Raw genomic sequence first — 23,919 nt, forward strand, 5'->3', positions numbered from 1 at the left:
AGTAGTGAAAATATTAAAATGAACAGGGTAAATAGATACAAAACATGACCAGTAAAAAGCATGATCATCAATACAGCCCTCCTTCCAAACAAATGTCAGTTCTCCAAATCATCATCGTTCTTGCTATGACTGTGCACCTTCGAGTGTATCTCCTGCATGACCGTGCTGAGAGGAATGTTTGAGCTTTTCCCTAAAGGTGAAGAAATGCAGGATCGAGGATGACTTTTAGCCAAGGACTCCTTCCAGTAAACCAGACATCTGTCAATCTCCTCTGATTTACCTGAGTGCTAATCAGCTTATTCCAGGTGCCAAAAGGTCTCTGTGGATACCTTTGAGGAGTTAGGGCTTCATCCAAGCCCCACTTCTTCATGGAAGCCTGCAAGGCAGAGAGAGAGAGGGGGAGACGGTTTACACACACATCGACACACACCACAGACATACAAAGTGCCCTGTGTCCGTCCTTCTCAGTCAGAAAGAAACAGCAGTAATTGTAGCCATTTTTCTCAGTCAAGCAGCCTAAAGGCAGCAGAGACATTTCAGAGACGCAGCATGGACATGTGAGCTTACCCAGGAGACTGAGCACTTCTATAAGTCATTGCTGCCAGATACATAAAAATACTGGATGTGTAGAACATATCCCCAGCTGTAAGGTCTATCATTAATGCTTCTGGCCACTTCTATAAACATTTGTTTTATTTTAAGCATTAAGGTGTTTTTAATAATTGTTTAAATGGCAAGTCTGTAGCGATTGACACAAAAAATAAAAGGATGGTTTCAGCTGCCAGAGATATAGACTGCTAAGCATTCAGATGTGTGAGATGCTGTCTTAAGAAGAAAAAAATAAAGAAGAAAAAACATTTCCAGTTCCCTTTATGACTACTAGTTAATTGTCTGACATTTCAAAACCCTGCGTTCACTCATCTTGCATTCTTCATGTGAGATTGAAAACACTGAAGAAAATGTATTTTCAGGCATAAGGAGCAGCATTATTATGAAAATGACAGGAGCTTTTGGGTTACGTTTGTGAGTCAGAGAAACTCTTGAAGACCATTTGTACGCAGTTGCATTACATCCGCTGAAGCCTGTGTCTCGAAAGCCTGTGTCCCAAGTGACAGGGGACAGGACAAGAGGGAATGGCCTGAAGCTCCGCCAGGGGAGGTTCAGGTTGGATATCAGAAAAAAATTCTTCACAGTAAGAGTCATTGGGCACTGGAACAGGCTGCCCAGGGAGGTGGTCGAGTCACCTTCCCTGGAGGTGTTCAAGGAACGGGTGGATGAAGTGCTGAGGGACATGGTTTAGGGAGTGTTAGGAATGGTTGGACTCAATGATCCAGTGGGTCCTTTCCAACCTGATGATTCTGTGAAAGCTGGCAAGAGAGGCTGTACACAAATGCCCTACTGAGGATGCCCTCTCTGTGCTGACAAGGCTTCTTTCAGTTCACTGTTCAGACAATGTTACGGCTGCGAGCCGACCGTAGGTACGAGCTTTAGGGTGCAGCACTTGTGATGCGTCCTGCAGCTGGAAAGCAGGAGGTGGTGAAGCAGCGACCTGGGCTCAGCTGCTGGCAGGCAGAGGCCTCTGACACCTATGCTCACCGCACTAACACTGCGTCTGGAGCCCTGTATCCTGGAGAGGGCAGTGATGAATAATGGCACGTACAGCAGATTTACACACACGCCCAACTCTTGCAGCTGCGCCGGACCCCAAAAGCTAGATGCTTATAGCATACCATTAGTATTTTGCATATTACAGACAAAACCAGTTGTCACATCTAGGCACCTAAGGAATATTTTCAGTATTCCAAATATACATCTGGCAAAGCCCCACTGAAATACTGCAAAATACTGGTGGCAGAGTAAAATAAACAGGAAGGATAACAGAAGAAGTTTGCAAGACAAAAACAGAAACAAGAGGCGCTTCCGTCCTTACAGTTTGTGCACGTGGCTTGGGAGCCAGGCCGGCAGCCAAGAGCTGCCCAATTGTGCCTATCGAGTGTCCCTGTGTTGGGAGGGAATGTCCTGAGGAGCTGGCTGGCCACTGACATTTGGAAAATGAATGAATTGTGCTTGCCAGGTGCTTGAGAACAACATTTGGCATGAAATAGCTGGCATGACATGAGCTTGCAGGCTGTGTTATTATTTCCTATTCTTCTAGACCTTCTCATCAGGGGACTAAACACAAGCCTGTTTCGGAGCACATCAAATATTCCAAGGGGGATACTTAGAGATGTATTTACAGTATATTAATTCCATTAACGTATTTAACTAGAGTAGAATTGCATATGGGGTATTATCCCAAATAATAAGAGCAGTGGAGAACTGAAATGCATCTGGATTATACATTGTGGAGACACTTGGAAGAGCTAAGGTAAGAAAATGTAAAAACTGCCTTTCTGTTGTCTGTAGTGGCTGTATAATTGCATCCTCTTTCATTTCCCTTACTGCCCAGAGCCTAGCAAATAAAATACATGTCACTTTTCATAACAGGAATCCTTGGATTTGTTTGAGATAACTCTCTTATTTCCGGAATGTATGAAACAGTTGAATGAATTTTGCAGACCTAAACAGCCATTGTTGTTGAGAGACTTGCTTTAACTGGGAATGGGATAAGTCCCTCCCTCCTTCCCCAGCCTTAACTGTTCCCTTTTGTTTTTTCAAATGCCACTCCAATATTTGTAACCTTAATACTCGCCACAGCAGAAGTGAGTGAAATCAAGGATGAGATCGGATCTAATACAGCAGTCTAGCATACATTGCTCCAGAATGACCTTTCAATCCTCAGCAATCTGTGTCTTCTTTTTCAAAAAGACACTGGATCATTCTTGAAGAAGAGGCTTTGTTCCTGGAAGCCACAGGTGCTGCTCTTGGCACATCCACATCAGAGAGCCTGGTTTGACTTACCTTTCACAGAATCACAGAATCACTAGGTTGAAAAAGACCTCCAGGGTCATCGAGTCCAACCATTTCTATCTGCCACTAAACCATGCCCCTGAGCATCTCATCCACCCGTCTGTTAAATACCTCCAGGGATGGTGACTCCACCACCTCCTTAGGCAGTCTGTTCCAGCGCCCGATGACCTTCGTTGCATTACTCGAGTCATATAAGATAGAAAGATAATATTCTAATTCAGTGGCAATGGTGATTAACCAATACCATTTATAAACTGTAGAAAATGCAGTTGCAGTCAAACAGAATCACTCTGTAGCTGGATAGGAGCTCCTACAGGCTGAATTCTGTTCTACAACAAAAGAGTACTTGATTTTGTAAGAATGTTGACTGGCAACTATGGATAAATGGAACAAGTAGAAAAGCCACACCAGAAACAACAGTTGCTTATTTCCTCCTGACATGTTAAGGTCTACCTGTCTCACCTGAGTTTACCTGTCTCACTGGGCCAGCTGAGGAACCCGAACATGTATAAGTCTGTGGGACCTGAAAAGATGCATCCCAGAGTCCTGAGGGACTTGGCTGATGTAGTTGCCAAGCCACTCTCCATGATATTTGAAAAGACGTAGCAGTCAGGGGAAGTCCCTGGTTATTGGAAGAAGGGTAACATTGTGCCGATTTTTAAAACCGGTAGAAAAGACAACCCCGAGAACTACCGACCTGTCAGCCTCACCTCTGTGCCTGGGAAGATCATGGAACAGATCCTTCTAGAACTCTGTGAAAGCACAAGGAGGACAGGGAGGTGATTAGAGGCAGCCAGCATGGCTTCACCAGAGGCAAGTCCTGTATGACCAACTTGGTGGCTTTCTGTGATGGGGTAACCACAGCAGTGGGTATAGGAAAACGAACGGATGTGATCTGTCTGGACTTATGTAAAGCTTTTGACATGGTCCCCCACAATATCCTTCTCTCCAAATTGGAGAGAGATAGATTTGACAGGTGGAATGTTCAGGGAATAAGGAATTGGCTGGATGGTCACATTCAGAGAGTAGTGGTCAACAATTCAATGTCCAGAGGGAGATCCATGACAAGTGATGTCCTTCAGGGGTCCATACTGGAACCATGCTGTGTAGTATCTTCATCAGTGATACAGAAGGCGAGATCGAGTGCACCCTCAGCAAGTTTGCAGATGACACAAGGTTGAGTGGCATAGCTGGCACACCAGAAGGACAGGATGTCATCCAGGGGGACCTGGACAAGCTGGAGGAATGGGCCTGTGTGAACCTCATGAGGTTCAAAAAGGCCAGGTGCAAGGTCCTACACCTGGGTTAGGGGGTGATGTGATTGAGAGCAGCCCTGTGGAGAAGGACTTGGGGATGCTGATTTCTCAACATGAGCCGGCAATGTGCGCTCACAGACCAGAAGGCCAACCATATCTTGGGCTGTATCAAAAGAAGTGTAGCCAGCAGGTCGAGGGAGGTGCTTCTTGCCGCTATACTCCACTCTTGTGAGACCTCACCTGGAGTACTGTGGCCAGTTCTGGAATCCTCAACATAAGAAGGGTATGGAGCTGTTGGAATGGGTCGAGTGGAGGGCTACAAAGATGATCAGAGGGCTGGAGCACCTCTGCTATGACGACAGGTTGAAAGAGTTGGAATTGTTCAGCCCTGAGAAGAGAGGCCTCTGGGGAGACCTTATAGCAGCCTTCCAGCGCCTGAAGGGGCTCTACAAAGAAAGCTGGAGAGGGACTTTTTACAAAGCCTGTAGTGAAAGGACTAGGGGTAGTGGCTATACATGGGAGAGAGATGGATTTAGACTAGACATCAGGAGGAATTTCTTCACAATGAGGGTAGTGAGACAATGGAACAGGTTACCCAAGTAAGCTGTGGTTGCCCTCACCCTGGAGGTGTTCAAGGCCAGGTTGGATGGGGCCTTGAGCAGCCTGATCTAGTGGGAGGTGTCCCTGCCCATGTCAGGGAGTCTGGAACTAGATAATCTTTAAAGTACCTTCTAACCTAAATCATTCTATGATTCGATGAGTTTCCTCAATTTTTCCATATTCTTCAGAGATTCACACAGTTTGACTTTTTGATCTTTAAAATAAACATAAATCAGTTTTCCTTTTAACTACTTAGGGACAAACTTCATTTAGGACCTGTTGCAAAATGTGCTGCCCTGGCAGATCTCCAAAGAGGAGCAACAGAAGGGGTCAATACTAAGGACTCATATCACTCAGCCTGGGAGACTTCAAAGGGCTTAATTGTCATCCTGCTCGTAAGTGATTTGAAAGTTACAAATGGTAGTCTTAACCTTAGCCTTCCCTTCATCTCCCTCTGGCTCACCAATAAATCTCTGATATTTACCGAAATCTGCAGCTAGTTTAAGGACACTGGGATGCTAGATATTGTTTCTCCTTGACTTCACAGACACTATTCTTGTCAGGATTGTATGACCTCAAAATGAATACCCAGCCATTTGAAAAGTTCATGTGGACCAAAACATGAGGTTTTCATGAGAAACAATAGGAAATTTAACCTTTTATACCACATAAACAAAATTGGAGTATGGTGAGGGCATAAACAATTATCTTGGAATCCAATAAAAAGATAGATGATCATTTATTACATTAATTCAATTGCATGAAGGGTGTAATTAACATTTTCTTAATCATAGTGTTATCGCAATGAACGAATAAACAAGCAATCATCCAAATTCAGGAATGCTCTCTTTGGGGAGGAAAAGATATATACAGAACTTTTGCAGCTTGTTTGTTTAAAGATTAGAATTCAGCCAAATTAAACCATGAAATTAAATGAAATCTCTCAGATATTGGTATTTTACTACCTTTGGAAAATGCATCCTTAATAAAACTGCTCTTAAACATTCAGCAGAATTCAAGTAGGTTTTTGCAAAATCCACAACTCCAGGCAGGTGCCGTGGGAAACGTTGGGATTTTCATTCTTGAAGCTGAAACTGAAGCCCTTCTGCTAGTAAATTTTGGATAGCATTTGCAAAGGGACCTTTATTTCCCTGAAAGGAGTGGGACATGAGCTTTTACGTGTTTGTATCATTTAACAATATGTAAAGCTGATGACATTTCACTTCTTGAGCTGGTACTTCTGCAGATTTTACATCTCTTCACAGTAACAGGATCTGTGCTAATGTCAGTGTAGTCAAACATGAATCTTCAAGACAATATCCTGACTTTCTAATGCAATGCTGACTGCAGCTTCTGCCTAGGATCCTTCATCATCCTGTATTTCAAAAAAGCTCCTATGGAAGCAGACATACACAGCAGGACTCCAGGTACAACATGCATCCAAAGCTTTGTTCCTTGCAATGCAGCCTTTTAGGAAAGAGTAATAGAATAAAATAAGTATATTCCCCATTTAAAACTTAAATTAAATAGCTGCAAAAGCAAGCAGGAAATGTTATCATGGGGACCTGCACTTGAGGTATCAAACAAAATCCTGAAGCAAGAAAGTAAAAATATCTTCCTAATTCTTGTAATCTGTTATTTGTGTTCAATGGCAGGAGAATGGTGATCCCACTTTTCTGCTGAGTAACCCTGTGAATATTCTCAGTAGTCACATCCGTGCTGTAGTAGGGCTTTGGGTGACGTCAAGTCCCCCGTCTCCCTTACCTATGTTTCTGCACGCACGCGAGCTCAGGCTTAATGCTGTCAGCAAGAGTCAGTCCTCACTCCCCACAGCCCGTGATATGGTGAGCACTCCAGCATTTGGCCATCCAAGTCTAACTACTGCGTTCACACACCTACCCAACGGAGTGGAGTTGCCTAACATATAACTTATTTTGTGTGTCAGAGATTTCCCTGGTTTGTGAACAGAATGTAAAGTCAATAGATCTCAATCCTCAATCACCGTCTTGCGGTGGCTGCATTGCTGCCTTCTTTTCTTTACTTAGAATTATCATTTCTCCCCGGATTGTGTTCAAGTCTATTCTCCATCGCCTTCTTATTGTGACACAGCATTGTCTTTTGCAACCTGTGTTACACTTCCCAGGCATCTGACTTACTCTAATGTCACCCTCCACGCCAGCTTTCATTTCTCAGCAGAAACACACCCTTCCCCCGTGCTGCTGGCTACACAGCTTGCTTAGCTCTCTGTGCACCCAAAGCCTCCTCTGGTTACATCACGCCGATTAACTGTATTGTCTGACTCCTGACTTCCTCCTTCTTAGCTGTGAATTGTCAGCATTCTGGGTCATTTTGAGCCACAGGACTGCAATATTTCATCTTCAGACCTCTGTGGCCCCAGACTCCCATTGTATGTCCCAGTCTTGGCCTTTGGATGGTCTTCCATGAATAGGGATCGCAGGGAACGTTCATTAAAAGTCTGTGAAAAACGAGAAGTAAAATGATGCTCTCTCTCACTTATCTTTACCTCTGTATAGATGCAGCAATAACATATATGAATAATTGCTAAGGATAAGAAAACAATAAGCAAGAAGGATTAGAGAAATACCCATTTTTTTCATGGGGGAAAGGATGGCAAGTTGAGATCTGTGAATCCCCTGCTGCAGACTTTCAGTCAGACCCATGTGCTGCTCAGGAGCCAGTTTATGGGAGTCAAGCCTTGACCCTCCCTTGTCCCATCTTCTGTGAGAAACAAAAAGAAGTTTATGGTGGCAGCTGGAGAGCAAGCCAGCATATAGTGTCATTACACATTAGGATGAGGTGAAAGAGCAACTGGAGGGTTTCTTGTGTGACTCAGGAAATGGCGCTCATCCTCAGGGCTGCAGAAAGTTGAGACTCGCATGTTTGTGTTTTGGAAGTGCGAGCCACACAAGCCAGGAGGGACATCAGCACAGACCGGTCAGAAATACACAGTGCCTGCAGTAATTTGCAGTCAAGGCACAATATGACCACAAAACCCCGAAGCACTGGAGTCTGCGCAGCATCCTCCCATGCTCAGGAGCACTCTCTGCTTGCAGCTTCAATATTTGGCACTTAAAATCATTTTTCCAGTCCTGCCACCTCACCTGCAGCTGAGCAAAGAGGCTGCTGCTTCCGGCACCCAGAGCACATTAACAGAACAAGATCATCCGTGCGATGAAACCTGCCAAAGGGGTTCATAACCTCCACTGAGGAAGAGGGCAAAATGGGCAGCTTTGCGCAGCAACCTCACACACCAGCTAAGATCAGCAGGTGTAAGACCAACAAAAGCTACACAACAGCCCTGACTGGAGGGTTCCATCCTACCCCAACTACTCCTCACCCTCTCTGTCCTACAAAGGGTTGTCTATATCATCCATAGCAGTGGAGGGAGACTCCATCCCACATACCATCATTCAGCTTTTGAAAGGTGACTCCATGCTGCGACTCCCCCCAACTAAAGCTATTAAAAACAAACCTCAGACACTTCACTTCAGTCAGACATAGGATATACTGACCCATGTCCCCCACCAGCATGACAGGAGAGTGCCAGGCCTGTCTCCTTTGTGGTTACTTTCAGAGATAGCTGCGCTATTTGCGTGCTCTCTTTACTGAGTCCTACAACTTTGTTTCACATAGCAAGCACTCATCTATTTTCCATAGTATTTTGAAACTGCCTGGCATCAAAATTCTCACTATTTATAGTTTTACATGCAACTTAATATTTATTTCACCCTCCAACAGGGACGCTTATTGTAAATGTCAGTGGATTACTTACTACGGCAAATTAATTAGTTATGTAATGATTCTCTTTTTAGGGAGGAGAGACTGTTAATACTTGTTGGATTACTTGAGCATTATGATCCTTTGAAGTTCTTCAACATTTTTGGATATTTAGTTCAGGACTGTGCAACTTTAAAGCAACCAATGCGAATGATATCCCAGAGCTCAGGCGTAAAGGGAATTGTTTTGTTTAACTCAGGTATTAACAGTACTTTAGTTCAAATGAACGTGTCAGTTGTACTAAATTAGAGTGAAATTCCAGGTAAAGCATATAATATGTGATCATTTCGTGAATTCATTTTGATGAATGTTATTACAGTGACTATCTGCTGTATAACATGACAAATGAAATAAAGGATCATCAGCTGTTACCAGCTAAACAACAGCAATTTTTTCTCCATGTGCCCCAAAATAAATTTTAAATAGAGAAGGATGAATACTGAGAGATAGAAATTCATATTGTTTTGTACATTATCTCCCTTTGGTGTTTTTGGAGTGTAGTCAGTTTTGTTGACACAAGATTAATATATTTGCAAAAAAAATTATTGTATAGATGATGCGTGGCTTGATATAAACAGGTGCAGTTCCCTGTGAAATATATCAGGCTACATGCTCACAGCTAGAACCACAATTTTAAAACAAATTATTAAAGAGCAACGAAACCCAGATGCTTGCTAAGCTCATAAAGTGCATACACAATGCAATTTTCAGGTGCAAAGTGATGGGGAGACCTTGCTGACAAATCTATCATTATTGGAGGCCCTGCTAAGCAGGCAGATAAGCAGAGCAGTAGTAGAGGCAGGTTCTCTGGGATGAGACTGGATAAAGCTGACCGAGTACTTTTATTTTATACAGTATGTACTTCGTTTGTGGTCCCTACAAGCAAAATTCTTGCTGTTGTCATTTAGAGTCTACTTATATGCACTTCTTTCTTTCCGGTGTAATTTTACTTTATTTCTTTCCAGCTGGGAAAAAAAAGGATTTGTTTTGTTGTTAGTAGGCTCTGTCGGTCCAACCGCTTTTGGAAACCCCTCAAGAGCAAGAAGGATGGGAAGCTGTCAGGAAATGGTTCCAAAACCTGCACTGCTGCAGAGTGAGGCCAGGCGAGAGAAAACACATCTGAAGGAGTTCTTCCCAGTGGGGGTGGTTGGGGGCTCTAATGATCGGCCCAGAAGAGCACGCAAGCAGGAAATCAGGGAAACAGATGGAGCTATGAGACAGTGAGAGGGGAGATCATAAAGCCGGTGAGATAAGTGAAGGGGCACCATTGTTTCCAACTCCAAGAAGCAATTCTACCAGAAAGATTACAGATTGTAATTAGCATCTGGGCTCTTCAGTGTCCTAAAATCTCTGCACTCAGGGGTCCCATCAAGGGCTCTGGAAGCACAGATTCCCATCTTAGAAATAATGGAGTTAGTTGGTAGGAGATATTTGCCCTAAGATATATATCCAGAAAAAACATACTTAGCATAACCAAAACACCAGGCAGGAGCTCCCATGTGGGAACAGACACATGTCCCTGGCAGGTCCTCTGTCTGCACCTTCCTTGATGCACCCGTGAATGTGCTAGGCAATGAGCATCCAGCTGAGAAACAAACTCTGGTCCTATTTGAGGAGCTGTTTGAATTGAATTCAATTCTTGTGCAAGCATGATGGGAACACGAAAAGTATCTTCTACTGAGGCCCTACAGAGTGACAGGGTATCCATACCAGAGTTGTATGTTCACTGCTTGTAAATTCTGGCCATTGTTTCTGCTTGTTCACAGTTATCACTGCTCAGAGTTACATCAACTCAGCTAGGGTAGGAAGGAAAAGTCAGAAACAATTGCTGCTGTTGGATTACATTCTGATCGATGCATAATCAGCAGAATACTTCTCTAGTACTGGAAATAATTAGTGAATTTAAATCACTATTACAATTATCATTACTTTATTGATACTGCTCTGTCAATACTGTTAGCTTCAAACCATCCTGAGGGTCTGGTGTAGCATAGCACTGTTCAGGAAAACAAATAAACCAGAAGTCTTCAGATAAGTTACATCCTCACTACTGAGATGAAAAATTGGATTGGATCATCAGCTGATCTGGTTGGTGTGGTTGGACATGGTGTCTTGTTTTCATAACAAATCTCCATCTACCAAATCTCCATCTAGCAGTTGTTTTCATAGCAAGTTTCCATCTGTGAAAAGAGAATCCTAAGAGATCTGAAAAGGCCTACTTGAAAATTAACAATAAAAGCTTTTAAGCCCATAAGATACTGTAAGAATTTGAAGTAAGTTTATCATAAAAAAAAAAAAAAAGGGCTAAGTTTACCATTCAAAGACCAAATTATATATTCTGCATTCTGGGTTTTTGAGGATACCTAATTAGATTTCAGTAGTCCTGCCAGTGACTATGGAAGTGTTTAATGTACAGGTTATTTTTTGGTGTCTCTGTGTTATACATTTCTAACATATCAGCATAATTTAAAATGAGAGATGCATAAACCATATCACATATGTATTCAGCAGGAAAGAAGCACATAACTCAGCTCACGCTGCTAGTAGAAGAGAGAATTGAGATCAGCCCATTTTAAAAATAATATCTTGAGAGTTATGTCATGAAAGCAAAAACTGCAAAGAATCAAACTGGTTACATACAAACAAAATGGTTACATACATTTTCAGTCCCTGCAAGACTTACCAAATCTTTCCTTATGATTGACTGTATGGACAGTAATCTGTATCCTAAGACTGGAGGAATGTAAAAAAAACCTTATAATTTTGACAGCGACCGTTTTATCAAACATATATTTACATTTGAGTTAATATCTATTTCATCTCTTCCTAAATGAGAGTCAGCTAATCAATATGAACATCATTTAGGAAGCTCTTCAGCGTCAGCTCAAAAAAATACCATCTCTCTATAAATTGTTTAAGAAGTCGTACATATTGGTGTGCAGTAAATAAAAGTACTACTGTATGAATAAAATAGTAGGTTTTAGTTCTAGTTACAGAAATGATTGTTTCTTAAGTAGACTCTTCCTGATTATATGGTTCATCCATTGCAGATGATATTGTTGCAAAGGATTACGAGTTTTGTAGTTTGACCTCTCCTGCAAATCAGTCTAGGATGAAACATAATTAAACTTCTAGCTATCACAGGTGTCTTTACACTCAGGTCCCACTTACAAATGTGGAGGTTTCTGCCAGGAACCCACAAGAGGTTCAGCTGAAAGCTGCTACCTCTTATCTCATCAAAATGATGCCATCAAGACGCCTCACAGAAACCCACTTTGCAAAGGATCTCAAGGGGTAAGCTCAAGAGGTTCCTTTCTCACAGCTACAGCTATGCTGCAACTACAGCATCTACACTGCTCTCATGGTGTCTGCTCAGCCTGATCCCAAACCTCTCCAGGGACACAAATTCCCCTATCTCGTGAGGCAACCTGCTCAGAAAGTCTTCAGTAGGAAAAAATTGTTGCATGAATGCTCACACATTTCAGATGACATTACTTTAAATTCACTGGAATGAACACACAAGCAGAGTAAGTTTCAGAAACTCCATGCCTAGTCTAAGATGACCAGAAAGATGGTTTACATACATTCTCCTAAGCAGGCCTGTGCTAAAGATGGGGGGGAAAGTGTATCTCAGGGTGACGCTTTCCAGCAGATTGTATGGTACAATGAAAAGAAAGCTTTCAATGAAAGGTCACATGTATTACCTCTTCTGTACCTTGTGGTAGAGAATCTGATGGAGGAATGTGGCAAAAAGTTGATCCAGTTTTTTTATGGGCTTGTGCTTTGAGAAACTTTCCCCTGAGGAGTAAACGTTCTCAACGTTCTTAACATTTCTTTCTATACTCCTCAAGTTATTCTACATAATGCAAAAAGAAAGGTACTTAATAAAATATTTTAGATTTTCGTGTCTTATTTTAAATGAAAGTACTGTGTAGGAAGAAACCGGAACAGATGCGGAAGATCCGTAGTCTCACTCACTCCTAACTGCAGTCTGACAGTTGTCATCAACATAGATCTCATGACACTGCTCCCAACATGGACGGTAAATGTGTTAGCCAAAATTTTTCTGTAAGTAACATTAGTGATATTCTTGCAACAGTTTCAATTTAATAGGATATTCATTACTTTATGACAGAGACTCTTACCTGGGATGCTGCAAGATTTCAATCTGTCGATGCTTTTCTTCCTGGAAGTGGGTGTATTTAGGCAATAGGCATGAGGGACAGACAAATAAAGGCAGAAACCTGAATATCAGTCTCATAACTAGGCAGTGTTGCATGTCCAATGTGAAGTCTTTTTGTGCACCCAAATCACAGGCATGGTGTTCTCACAAAGTGCAGCATATTGTTAATCTCTTTACTACTGACCTACACAAAAATGTACAGTCCTGGTTCAGCAGCACACCTAGGGACACAAGCAGTTGATCAGCAAACCAATAGGAATCAAAATCCCAGTACTGCCAGACTGGTACTTTCATGCTCAAAATAGCACCAGAGAAATGAAGTCAATAATAGTGTTGCTAACTGGCATCAGCAAATGAGCCTCTTCGGCAGACACATGTTGCTTATTTATATTGAACCTTGGCCTGCCTTTGCTAGTATGTTTTTTTAGTAAGATACAGTGCATCCTGAAAAGCAGTTCCTCAAAGCTTTATATTTTCAATCTCCTTTGGATATGCTATATTTTAAAATAGAAATTCACCTCTGTGTGTAGAATAGAAAAGTCTACAAAAATCACATCTACTAGGCAGGCATCCTAGAAGAAATACAGATGCACCCCAGGGGTATGAGTGTGCACACAACCATTAAACAACTTGTTTTACCACAGCCCTTTCCATAATTACTTTAGAAGTTTCCTTACTGAACCAAATTGACAATCAGAGTGGGACAACATATAAGCACACCCTTGCTTTACAGCCATGTGATCAGACCTGCAGGTCACTTCAGTGCTCTGGGACATGATAATTTGCTGATATGTGGGATCCAGCAGGATTGTATAGCAGGATTTTCATAAGTCTTTTGGATAACCCCAAAATAACACCCACTAAGCAAAAAAGAGTAGAGAGTGAATGTTGTTTGGCAAAGTAAATCAATGTCAGATTGATTTCTAGGTGCATGCTAACAACTCGCTACAGAAGTCTTCACATTATTGACTTTCTGGAAACTAATAGGAACAATTCAACAGAAATGGGAGCTTTTTCTCAAGCTGATTCTGAGAGGTAGAATCCCCAGTGGTAGCTAAATGTGTTTATCTTTGAATACCATAAACTAGAGAAGAGCGTTAGTTTAGGTAGGAGAATTTATGGGAGTAAACAGTTCCTCCTCTCTCCAGCCTCAGGAAGGTCCACTCAGCTCTCTGAGGTACCACAGCCCCAACAATCATGGCCAAGCCAGGTGTCAGTGGTCCTTCTGTACACACAGAGGAAAAAGAGAACTTTGCATCAGGCAACTCATTTTAAGAATGCAAACCACCTTTCTCACGATGGGTTGAAACACACTCCAGGTCCATTTCACCCATAAATCGGTGCTTAAATACAGTCAATCTCTCTGGAAGGGTCCATCCTTCTCTTGACCACAAAAATAAGAGTAACCCCAACATTTAGAATACAAGTCCTCATCCTTACTTTCATAGGCACATTTTCTGGATTTAAATATGAACTTTTAGGAAAAGCTTATAGGAGAATGGCTACATAGAGTGATTGGATCATGGCCATCAATGGAACAATCAGCACTTTGGGAGCTTGGTACCCCTTGTTTTTACCTGGAGACATCTGGAGAAGTCCATTTGTCAAACCCTACCTCAACCTCACAGGCAACACGGTAAGACTAGGGCTTTGGACTCCAGCTCTCTTTTTGCAGAACCTATATACCAACCACCCAGCTGTCAGCTTTCATTTTCCTATTGCAAGTCTTGGGATATTTTGTACTGTCAGATATTTCATTCATATCTGCTAGCATTAGATACTAAACAGTGAGACTTCAAGTCTTGGAGCTGCTCAAACGCATTGAAAAAAAAAACCTATCTTTCATAGTTACAATACAAAGGACAGACAGAAAACAAGGCATTTTCAAACTCAAGAAAATCCAGAAAGAAAAAATCCAGGATTTCAGTGTATTTCCAAATGTCATGATTTTAATGTTCTGATTCATGCATTTTGAATGTCTAGGGATGGCAGTCTGTAATGTAAGTACAGACTTTCAGCTTGCAGGCTGCACATCTGAAAGGAAACCAACTTAATCAACTGAAAAGAACACTTAATGTGTTTCTTTAAAAAATGTGGAAAAAGTGTCTCAGTTCGTGTTTTGCTGCCAGGCAGTGTAACTCTGACATAAACAATGTAGCTCTTGAAATCAGCTTTCACCGCTTAATGCATTATGTTCATGTCTCTTAATTTTCTACCAATAATTAAAATGCCAAATACTGCATTAATTTCTCAATCCCACTGGCTTATTGTGTTTAAGACTGAAGTAGAACTCCCACAGACATCAGCAAAAAAAAAAAAAAATGGTTTCACAACTGGGCTCAAGTGTTTAAATCCCACCCTTTCCCTCCTCCCCATTTTTTTAAGACAACTGCAATCTTTCTCAAGAAAGATTGTGATTCATTTCAAATATCAAAAGCCCCTACCTCTTTATTCACAAAAGAGACTTTTTCTTCCTCTGTATTATAGTTTCCCAAAACAGTGAAATAAAATGGTAGTAAATCTGGAGATTTCTGAGACAATATGTTAACAAAATCAGATTTCTAATAACAGTTAAAAAGACAGAGACAACAATGGTTTGCTTTGGTAATCTCATGTCAGAGTTCCTGAACTTTAGAGTACACAGATGTCCTGCACTTTATTTGCCTCCCCAAAACAAAGTTCTGCAACTTAATAAATAATAATAGTAGCAATAGTAATACTACTAATAATAATAATAATCCCATTTCTCAATTGTGCTTCCAAGGTTCTTGATACTCTGTGTATTTTTTGCATCACCACTAAGCCCTGACCTGACACTTTGCAAGACCACAGCAACTCTCCTTTCTAGTACGTTATGAAATTTTGACATATGGATATAGTTGAACTTCCTTTTCCGCATGTGCATATTCTGCCCTTATCAGCACTGAACTTCATCTGATCTTGCTACAGCTCTTCATACCCAAGCTTTTTTAGAATATTCTGGATGATTTTGTACCTTCTGCAACCATTATCACTGTTATTCTCTCAATTTTCTCATAAATTTAAGAATATATTGAGGTCCTGGCGACGTTCCACCAATGAGATGCCTTCAGTATATAAACGGGTTGTCTATATAGTCCTGCATTCCAAATTAAAAATATTCCTTTTTTAGCCAAAAGGAGGATCAGAAGTTACTTGCTAATAGACTGATAAAGATGTGGTACCACCTTCAGTCTTTCTGTTCCCCAATTCAATGGTAACTAATGAAGCCTTGAAACTGAGAAGGGTATAGAACCAGAAAGAAGGTGGGGGGGTTGTGGGAGTGGTACTGTAAATTTCAAGGCTTTTGCTGTTCACAAAAATATATACTTTCCTGCGATGTCTCATTTATGTTCACAATCTTGCAAATGCTTCTGTTTAGATATTATCACCAGAATACAGAGTACACAGAGAGACAAGAGACAGCTCCCCCTGTGTTTATGGCAAGACTGAAAGAGAAAAACATTGGAATGTCCTTTATCGTGGGGCTCATAGGATTAACAAGCCCTAGACCTCACTGAATGTAATTGTTTCTTTAACTTGCTGTCTGCCAACACCTGGGAGTTCAAAGACTCGGTTCAACCAAGGAGTCTGAAAGGGTTCTTCTCGGTAGGGTTCACACTGTGGAGTCTGACTCAACACTAGGAAATTTGAAGAGGATATAAATCTAATTATAATAGATCTATTTGAGGATCCTTGTACAGCATAAATCAGAAGACAGGCAGAATAAAGGGCTGGGATTTCTAGTCACCCTTAGAAATAGCGAGAGGAAGATAAGGAGAAAGCTGTGGCTTGGAAGAAGAGTTCTCATCTTGTTTAATACTCAACTCTGGGGTTACGCCACTTGAACTGTCAGAAGAAGCACTAGGGACAAGGAAACACATGGGACGGATGGAGTAACTTGCAGTAGCTCAGAGTGGTGATGTCAGAACTGAGAGCAGACATTATTCTTCCAATCTCCTCCTCAGTGCTTTCCCAGTCCTTTCTTTCCTGGGTTTTTCTGCCAAGTCTGGTAGTCTTGTTTTTCAAGGCAGCACACAGGAACCCAGGAGGCATCAGTCTAACAACAACACCCATTGCTGGACTTCAGCTGCTATTTGCTAGCTCTGCTGGGGACTTAGCTGGTCTACTCACCAGCCATCTGCCTATCAGTCGGAGAGATAACCCAGCAAAGAAGAAAAATAACTGTAAAGAGGAAAGGGAGGATGGAGGGGAAGATTAAGATATTTTTTTTCAGCTATTCTTCCGAAACTGTTCTTTACAACCCATGAAAAATGTAAGGTGACAAGTAAGATATGAACAATTTCTAAAGCTACGTTGTAAGAAAGTACAATTAATTCATGCTGTATCAGTTGGAATTGGAGACTAGTCCTTCTCTTGAGCTGTGAAAGCAAGAAAACCCAGCCCTTAATTACTACATGATGTTTCTACTCCAAGAAATACCGTGTTGGGGTTTTTTTGTTTAATAATTGATAGTTTTGTCATTCGTGTAACTTAAGACATCCAGTCGATGCACGAATTGTTCAATTAAGTTGTCTCTTGACTTCCCAAGCTTGTCAGTTGAGCAAAAACATGCTTGGCTTCCTACCCATTCACAACAAGGGCTTACACACATTTTTGTTTCAGTATCAGTACACTTCCAATGCCTGAAGATGCACATTGTAGGAAGAAGGCCATGCTTTGCAGTTCACTTACTCGAGTGGAATGTGATTCCATCATATGAATCAGAGAACTGGAAATCATTGATGAACTAAATGTATTAAATTAGCATTCTAACAAGCACATTTCTGTGTGAAAAAAACCAAGCCAGTGCCCTCTACTTATGCTTAAAATATAGGAGAAAATGTCTTCTTGAGAGTTTAACACTATAAATTCTGGAAAAACAAACTATGTTTGACCAAAGAGTTGTGCTGAGTATTTAGAAGAACAGAAAAATTGTCCTTTCGGTCACTCTTGAACATCACTACAGTTTTCCAAAGTAAGCACTGTAATTAAACGGATATAACACAATGTGGATCATGGACCACTCATCACAACAGTCCAACCGTAAGCCTGACCTCTGTGACACATATGACAAGTGCAGAGCAGGGAGGGAAAGCTGAGACCTAGTAGTGAGGGGCCAGGGCTGTTTTGGGGCACGTCTGTGTGCATGAGCCTACTGCTGCCCTCCAGTCCTGGCAGGACCAATGCCTGGCTCATGTGTCCACCAGACTGTTGGCTTGACCTCCTCACAAGAGCTGGGCAACCACTGGGGATGCCCAAGGCACCAGTCCCCAAAGTCTGATGCCCCGTGTTTGCATGGGACACTAGGATGAGTTGGTGTGTGGAGGACACCTTATGGGTCAAGATCCTTCTGTCCTTCACCCCACACACAGTATCTGGCTTGGAGCACCTTGTCTAACATTTTCTATCAGTGAGGAAAGAAGGACGATTTTTGTACTCAGCATTATGGCATCAAGAGCAGTGGCATTATTCAAACTAGAGCTGGTGTGCCGCTAGGCACTGGTGATGCTAATAGCAGGAGGTGGAGAGCACTCTTTGTAGCAGTACAGCCTGGAGAAAGTCCTGCACTATAGCCAGGGTGAAAGAGATTATTATTTTGTGGAATTCCTTTATTATCTTGTGTTGAAGATCTAGGCAGTCTACAGGAGGGATCACAACCTGGTGCTAAAATAAAATATTACATCTGAAAGCAAAGGTATTAACATTTTGAAAACAAATGAAATATGAAGGGAAGTATCAAACAATTTGGTGAGGGTTGTGCTGGTTTTGGCTGAAGTAATTTTCCACAGAGTAGCCAGTATGGGGCTATGTTCTGGATTTGTGCTGGAAAGAGTGTTGATAATACAGAGATGCTTTTGTTATTGCTGAGCAGTGCTTACACAGAATCAAGGTCTTTTCTGTTTCCCACACCACGCCACTAGTGAGTAGGCTGGTGATGCCCAAGTAGTTAGGAGGAGAAACAGTTGGGACAGTTGTCCTCAGCTGACCAAAGGGATATTCCACACCATATGATGTCATACTCCGTACACAAATCTGAGGGAAGAATGACTGAGGGGACATTCAGAGGTACGATTTTTGGCTTCCCAAGTAACTGTTATGCACGATGGAGTCTTGCTTTCCTGGAGATGGCTGAACACCTGCCTGCTGATGGCAAGTACTGAATTAATTCCCTGTTTTCCTTGTTTGCATATGCAGCTTTTGCTTTACCTATGGAACTGTCTTTATCTCAACCCACATATTTTCTCACTTTTGCTCTTCTGATTCTCTCACCCATCCCACTACAGGGGACTGAGCTAGTAAGGCTGTGTGGGGCTTAGTCGCTGCCTCTGGTCACACTGTGACAAGGGTATAACAGGACCCAGTGCCTTATATAGGACAAACAAAAGCACTGCTCAGTTTCTGTTCACGCTCTGCGTGCATGGACCATGCCCTATGCAAATTAGGAAGAAAGGGAGAACAAAGAGTTATTTCAGCTTCAGGTTTTATGCATCAAAGTGACTCTATTCTAAGTTTTTCCCAAATATCAAAAGATGCCCATATGGCACAAAAACAGCCTAAAAATGGTACAGAAAATTGAGTTGTATTCACTGCAGCAGAATAATGGTAGCAATTCAGAAACTAACAGATGTCAGCATTTTAAAATTTGTTATTCTGTCACAGTGACATTTACAGTATGGAAACAATAACTCTATAATTTGATCAAATTGAATTACTTTTATTTTCAGCGGTTTTAATGTAGATAACCTTACCAAAACACCTTTGATAAATAACTGGTAAATATTCTTTACCAGTGTACCAAATTATATATCTTAAAAAATTAATTAAATCTGTGTTTGTGATCAAAATATAAGAGGCAAAACTTTTCTTGAAAGCAAATATGGGAAACCAGTGATTCATCATAGACCTAATGGCTCTGCCATGATAGTACCATGCCAGGTCTTCTCTTTATCTGAAGCTCTACATTTTAGATTCTCTCTCTTTTTTTAATTTTTTTCCTAAGACCCTAACTTTTCCACTAATTATTTCAGATACATGTTTCTGAAGAGTCATTTACTAAAGAAATATTTTAAAGAACCTTACATAACGTAGCAGTCGCTATTACTGCGTTTTAAACACTGAACTAGTCAGTTACATGCCTTTTTCTGGCCCAAATCTTTTAACAATCTTTTTTCCAGTTATTTATAAAGTCCTGCTTTCCAACAATGTGGTCCCCCATTTAGTAAATTAATTTAAAAGAAAGTCAAAGCTTAGCGAGCCCTGCCCAGTAACTGTAACTGATGATTTTTTCTAAAATACCTAAAGAAGTCCTCTTTTCACATAAGCAAATTGTTCTAACTTAGCTTATTATGTCTTTACATTTATTTCCCAGACTAGCTATCCTCTAACCCCGTATTATTATTCTATTATTCTATGATTTCAGGCTTTCCAAATCATCAACTCAGCTTTTCTTGCAGAGACACAGGCTTGTGGGTCCTGGGGTTGCTCACTTCAGGCAAAACAACGGAGACTTCTGAATAGCAGAGGTAGACAGGAAAATGACAAAGGATGTAAATCATCAATGAACTTATATTTTGTTATATCTGTGCAATTCTGTTTCCAAAAGCACTGAGTACCTCCCTCTTCCACTGAATTATCAAAACTCATGAGAGAACTTTTCAAAAGCTAGGTTATATTTTTAAGGAATTGAGGCTATGTAAAGATTCTTTTTTGATTTGTGAGAACTAACTTACTGGTTTTATACAGCACTTTCCAAACAGCTATCATTTTTGCTGCACATTCAATTAGTATTGTCTTCTTATTTACATTTAAGTAAAAGCATTTGGATGACTAAATTTCAAAGCCTCTATTTAAGAGGCATTTCAACCATTTCAGCATGGCCTGAACTCCCAGACCACTTTGTTCACAGGTGCTGGCATACTTGAACAGAAATAGCGGTAACAAGCACAAAGGAGCAGCAATGCAATTCCCCTTGCAGAACCTTGGCAGGAAGACACAGGGTCCCATCTCTCCCAGTTTTCTCATGCTCCTTTTCACAGGCTGCTCCCAATTGTCACTGAGCCTCAGGCAGTGGCAGCCCCAGCTGTGGCCAGAACACTGCATTTCCATCTGGCCATGAGGTCTGACCAGTCCCTTTCCGCATCCAGCTGCTTTGCTGTATGATGGGAAAAGCATTTGAACCTTATGATTCTCCCTTTTGCACAAGTTGTTCATCATGCTTATGTTTTAATTGTAGGCAAGTTTCCTATTATGGCTCCATAAAGATTTTCTCACAGTAACTGCATGTTTATTAAAAATTTTTTATGGAAACACACCAGAAACCATAAAGATTTTCTCTAAGTAACTGCGTGTTTATTAACAAATTTTTATGGAAACATGGGCAGAAACATTTCAGGACCCTGTAGTCTCCCAGCTCTGTTGAAACTCCATGCTGTGTATCATGATTTTATTAATCACTCTTATTCATAATTATTCCTTCAAAGCCTCGTTAAAAGTAACCCAAAATGTTTTCTACAGCTTCCTCCCCTCCCTTCTCAACCTCACACATCCGCCTTTTCTCTAAATCGTGCTGGCAGGCTGAGGAAGAGCCGGCTTTGCGTTGCCATCAAAGCATCTTGCTGCAGAAGGGCGACTGAGGTCAACTCGGCCCTCAAGGAACGCCACTGATTTCCTGGCTACTCGTAGCAGGAACAGCAACCCCCACAGCAACATCTTATTATTATCATCCTCTTACCGTCATCATTTACAGTTTAAACTGTAAGCCTGGCCAGGGCTCTGGGCGTGCAAAACCAGGCGAGATTATCACTCGTGCCCAAACCCAGCTGATCCTGCTTCCCACCACGCCCACACAACCGCCAATTACACGGTTTCTCATGGTGCCAAAGCAAGGAGCTCTCTAGTTAGGACAGCATAATCATATCTGACATTTCACAATCAGAGAAGGAGGAGTGGGCTGGGGAGAAAGCAAATCTCTGTCTTCTCTTCCCAGCTGGGAATCTCAGGATGGCATACAAAACAAAGCAGGACAAAGGGTCCAAAAACTCTGGGTAGCATCTGATGAAGGGGTTGGTAATTCAGAAGAAGTTAATGTATATGGTAATGGTTTATTTGTGGCATTATAAGTTATTATTGAGAAAGAACACGGAGAAAAAAAATGAACTGGACGCAATATCAAGAGCCAGTCACAGGAAAAGCTGGGGAAATAATTGAAGACAAAAAAAAAAATCTTAAAAAATGACATACACGTCAAAAGGGAAACTGTCCCTGGTTTAGCTCCTTCTAGCAAGCAGTGCCACTGACAGCCGTCTGTACATCCCAGTACAAAAGCTCTTATGTCTGTATGTTTGTTTATTATTTTAGTGCCTCAGATTCCAAAAGAACAGAGAAAAGAAAGCAAAGACTACTTTCAGCCCTCATCTACACCTTTGAAATACACAGGAATACCATCACAGAATTTTTCAGTTCTCGTTAATGCCAGCACACATTTGCTCTTCCAGAAAAGGAATATTAACAGCTCCTCCTGAGACAGGCTGCTTTCCACAGGCTCCCTTGAAACAACAGCAGGCGAACGGCCCCCCGGGGGTTTCCATCCCCTCGCAAGGACTATCAGTTTGCATTAGTCACAACAAACCACTTCCCATCACCCAGTTTTTGCAGGGTCCTTTGCCTGAGAACCGTTGCTGGGCTGAGTCTACTCCTCTCTTATCTCTTTGTCAACCAAAGAAATTACAGGTGACTGACGAGCAGGACCACATTCTGTAGGGTTTGGGGTGTTTTTTGTTAAAGGAGACTTTGTCCTCAGGAACTGCAGCCATCAAGCTTTAGCCCAAAAATCCCAGAAACATGGAGTGCCAGTTTCTAAATCTGAAAGGTAAGCATAAAATCTTGATTATGAGAAGCGGAGATTTTTTTATGAATTTTTGTGACCTTGAAAGCTATTTCTTAGGAAATAGAGAGTACAGCTTAAAACTTCATGCCTGAGACTTAGTTTATACTTGATGCTTTAAAACTGACATTTCAAAAAATTGTGCATTTTCTTTCTTCTTTTTGCCAAATAGGAGAGAAAGACAGAGTAGTGAGGACAGGTTCTGTAGATATTTTCTAAGAGGTACCTTTCTAAAAATAAGTTTTGCGACTTTTATGTTTAAAAGCGTGCAGCTGGACCATTTTGAGAGCTTCTCAGTGCACAGGGCTTCTAAAGCCCGTTGCCGAGCTTGTTGCTTTTTCCACCTTGATCAGGCCTATGCTTCTCATTTAGTTTTCATTTCAAATCCTGGTTTTTCCAAGAAGAAAATCTTTTCACTGGAGTAGATGTGGTCACACTGAGAAGCCTGCTTGTGCTTTAGCAGATGTTATTTGACACGCCTTACTGTAACTTCTAACTTAGGCGAGACACTAACATGTTTTTAATTGTATTTAAATTTAAGATAAGGAAAACTGTGCTATAATATAAATCAGTTTTTATTATAACACTAGTACTAAACAGTAAAATTAAAACAGATTATTATCAGCGATTTCACTGCAGTGATAAAAAAGCAAAATGTGAGGTTTGTTTCTGGTCAGATTTTGGGGGGGTATAACTATATCTGGGAAGATGATATCTACTCTTCCATGCCATTAGCGCTGTCTACTCTGTGAAAGGTCACTTTCTCATCGCCAGTGTATAAATTTATCTATATATGTTGAAGAAAATATTTTATACTTTGTGTATAGAATATTCCGTGATTAATTCAAAGCACTTAAATTTTGACAAGATTATATCCTGCCATGGATCTGTGGAAGTGTGGACAACTGAGTGAATAACAGTCAGAAAAACATAGGCAACAGCAGCAGAGAGCCCAAAAAACAGCACTGGGTGAGGAGAAGGGGAAAAAAGGAGAGATAAACCCCCTCAAGTTTATAGTATTTTCTGTTGTATAGAATCATAGAATCATGGAATCATAGAATCATAGAATCAAGGTTTGGGTTGGAAGGGACCTTAAAGATCACCTACTTCCAAAACGCCTTCAACGCACAGGGACATCTTCCACTAGCCATACGAGCCAAGTCAGGAAACAATACTGAACAAATCACAGAGAAAAGGGAGAGGGAAGTACATTAAAAAAAAAAAAATGTGCAAGTCTAGGCTTCATTTCAGGATATTTGCAACTTCAA

Source organism: Cuculus canorus, chromosome 2, assembly GCF_017976375.1.
Source record: "Cuculus canorus isolate bCucCan1 chromosome 2, bCucCan1.pri, whole genome shotgun sequence".
NCBI classification, from domain to species: Eukaryota; Metazoa; Chordata; class Aves; order Cuculiformes; family Cuculidae; genus Cuculus; species Cuculus canorus.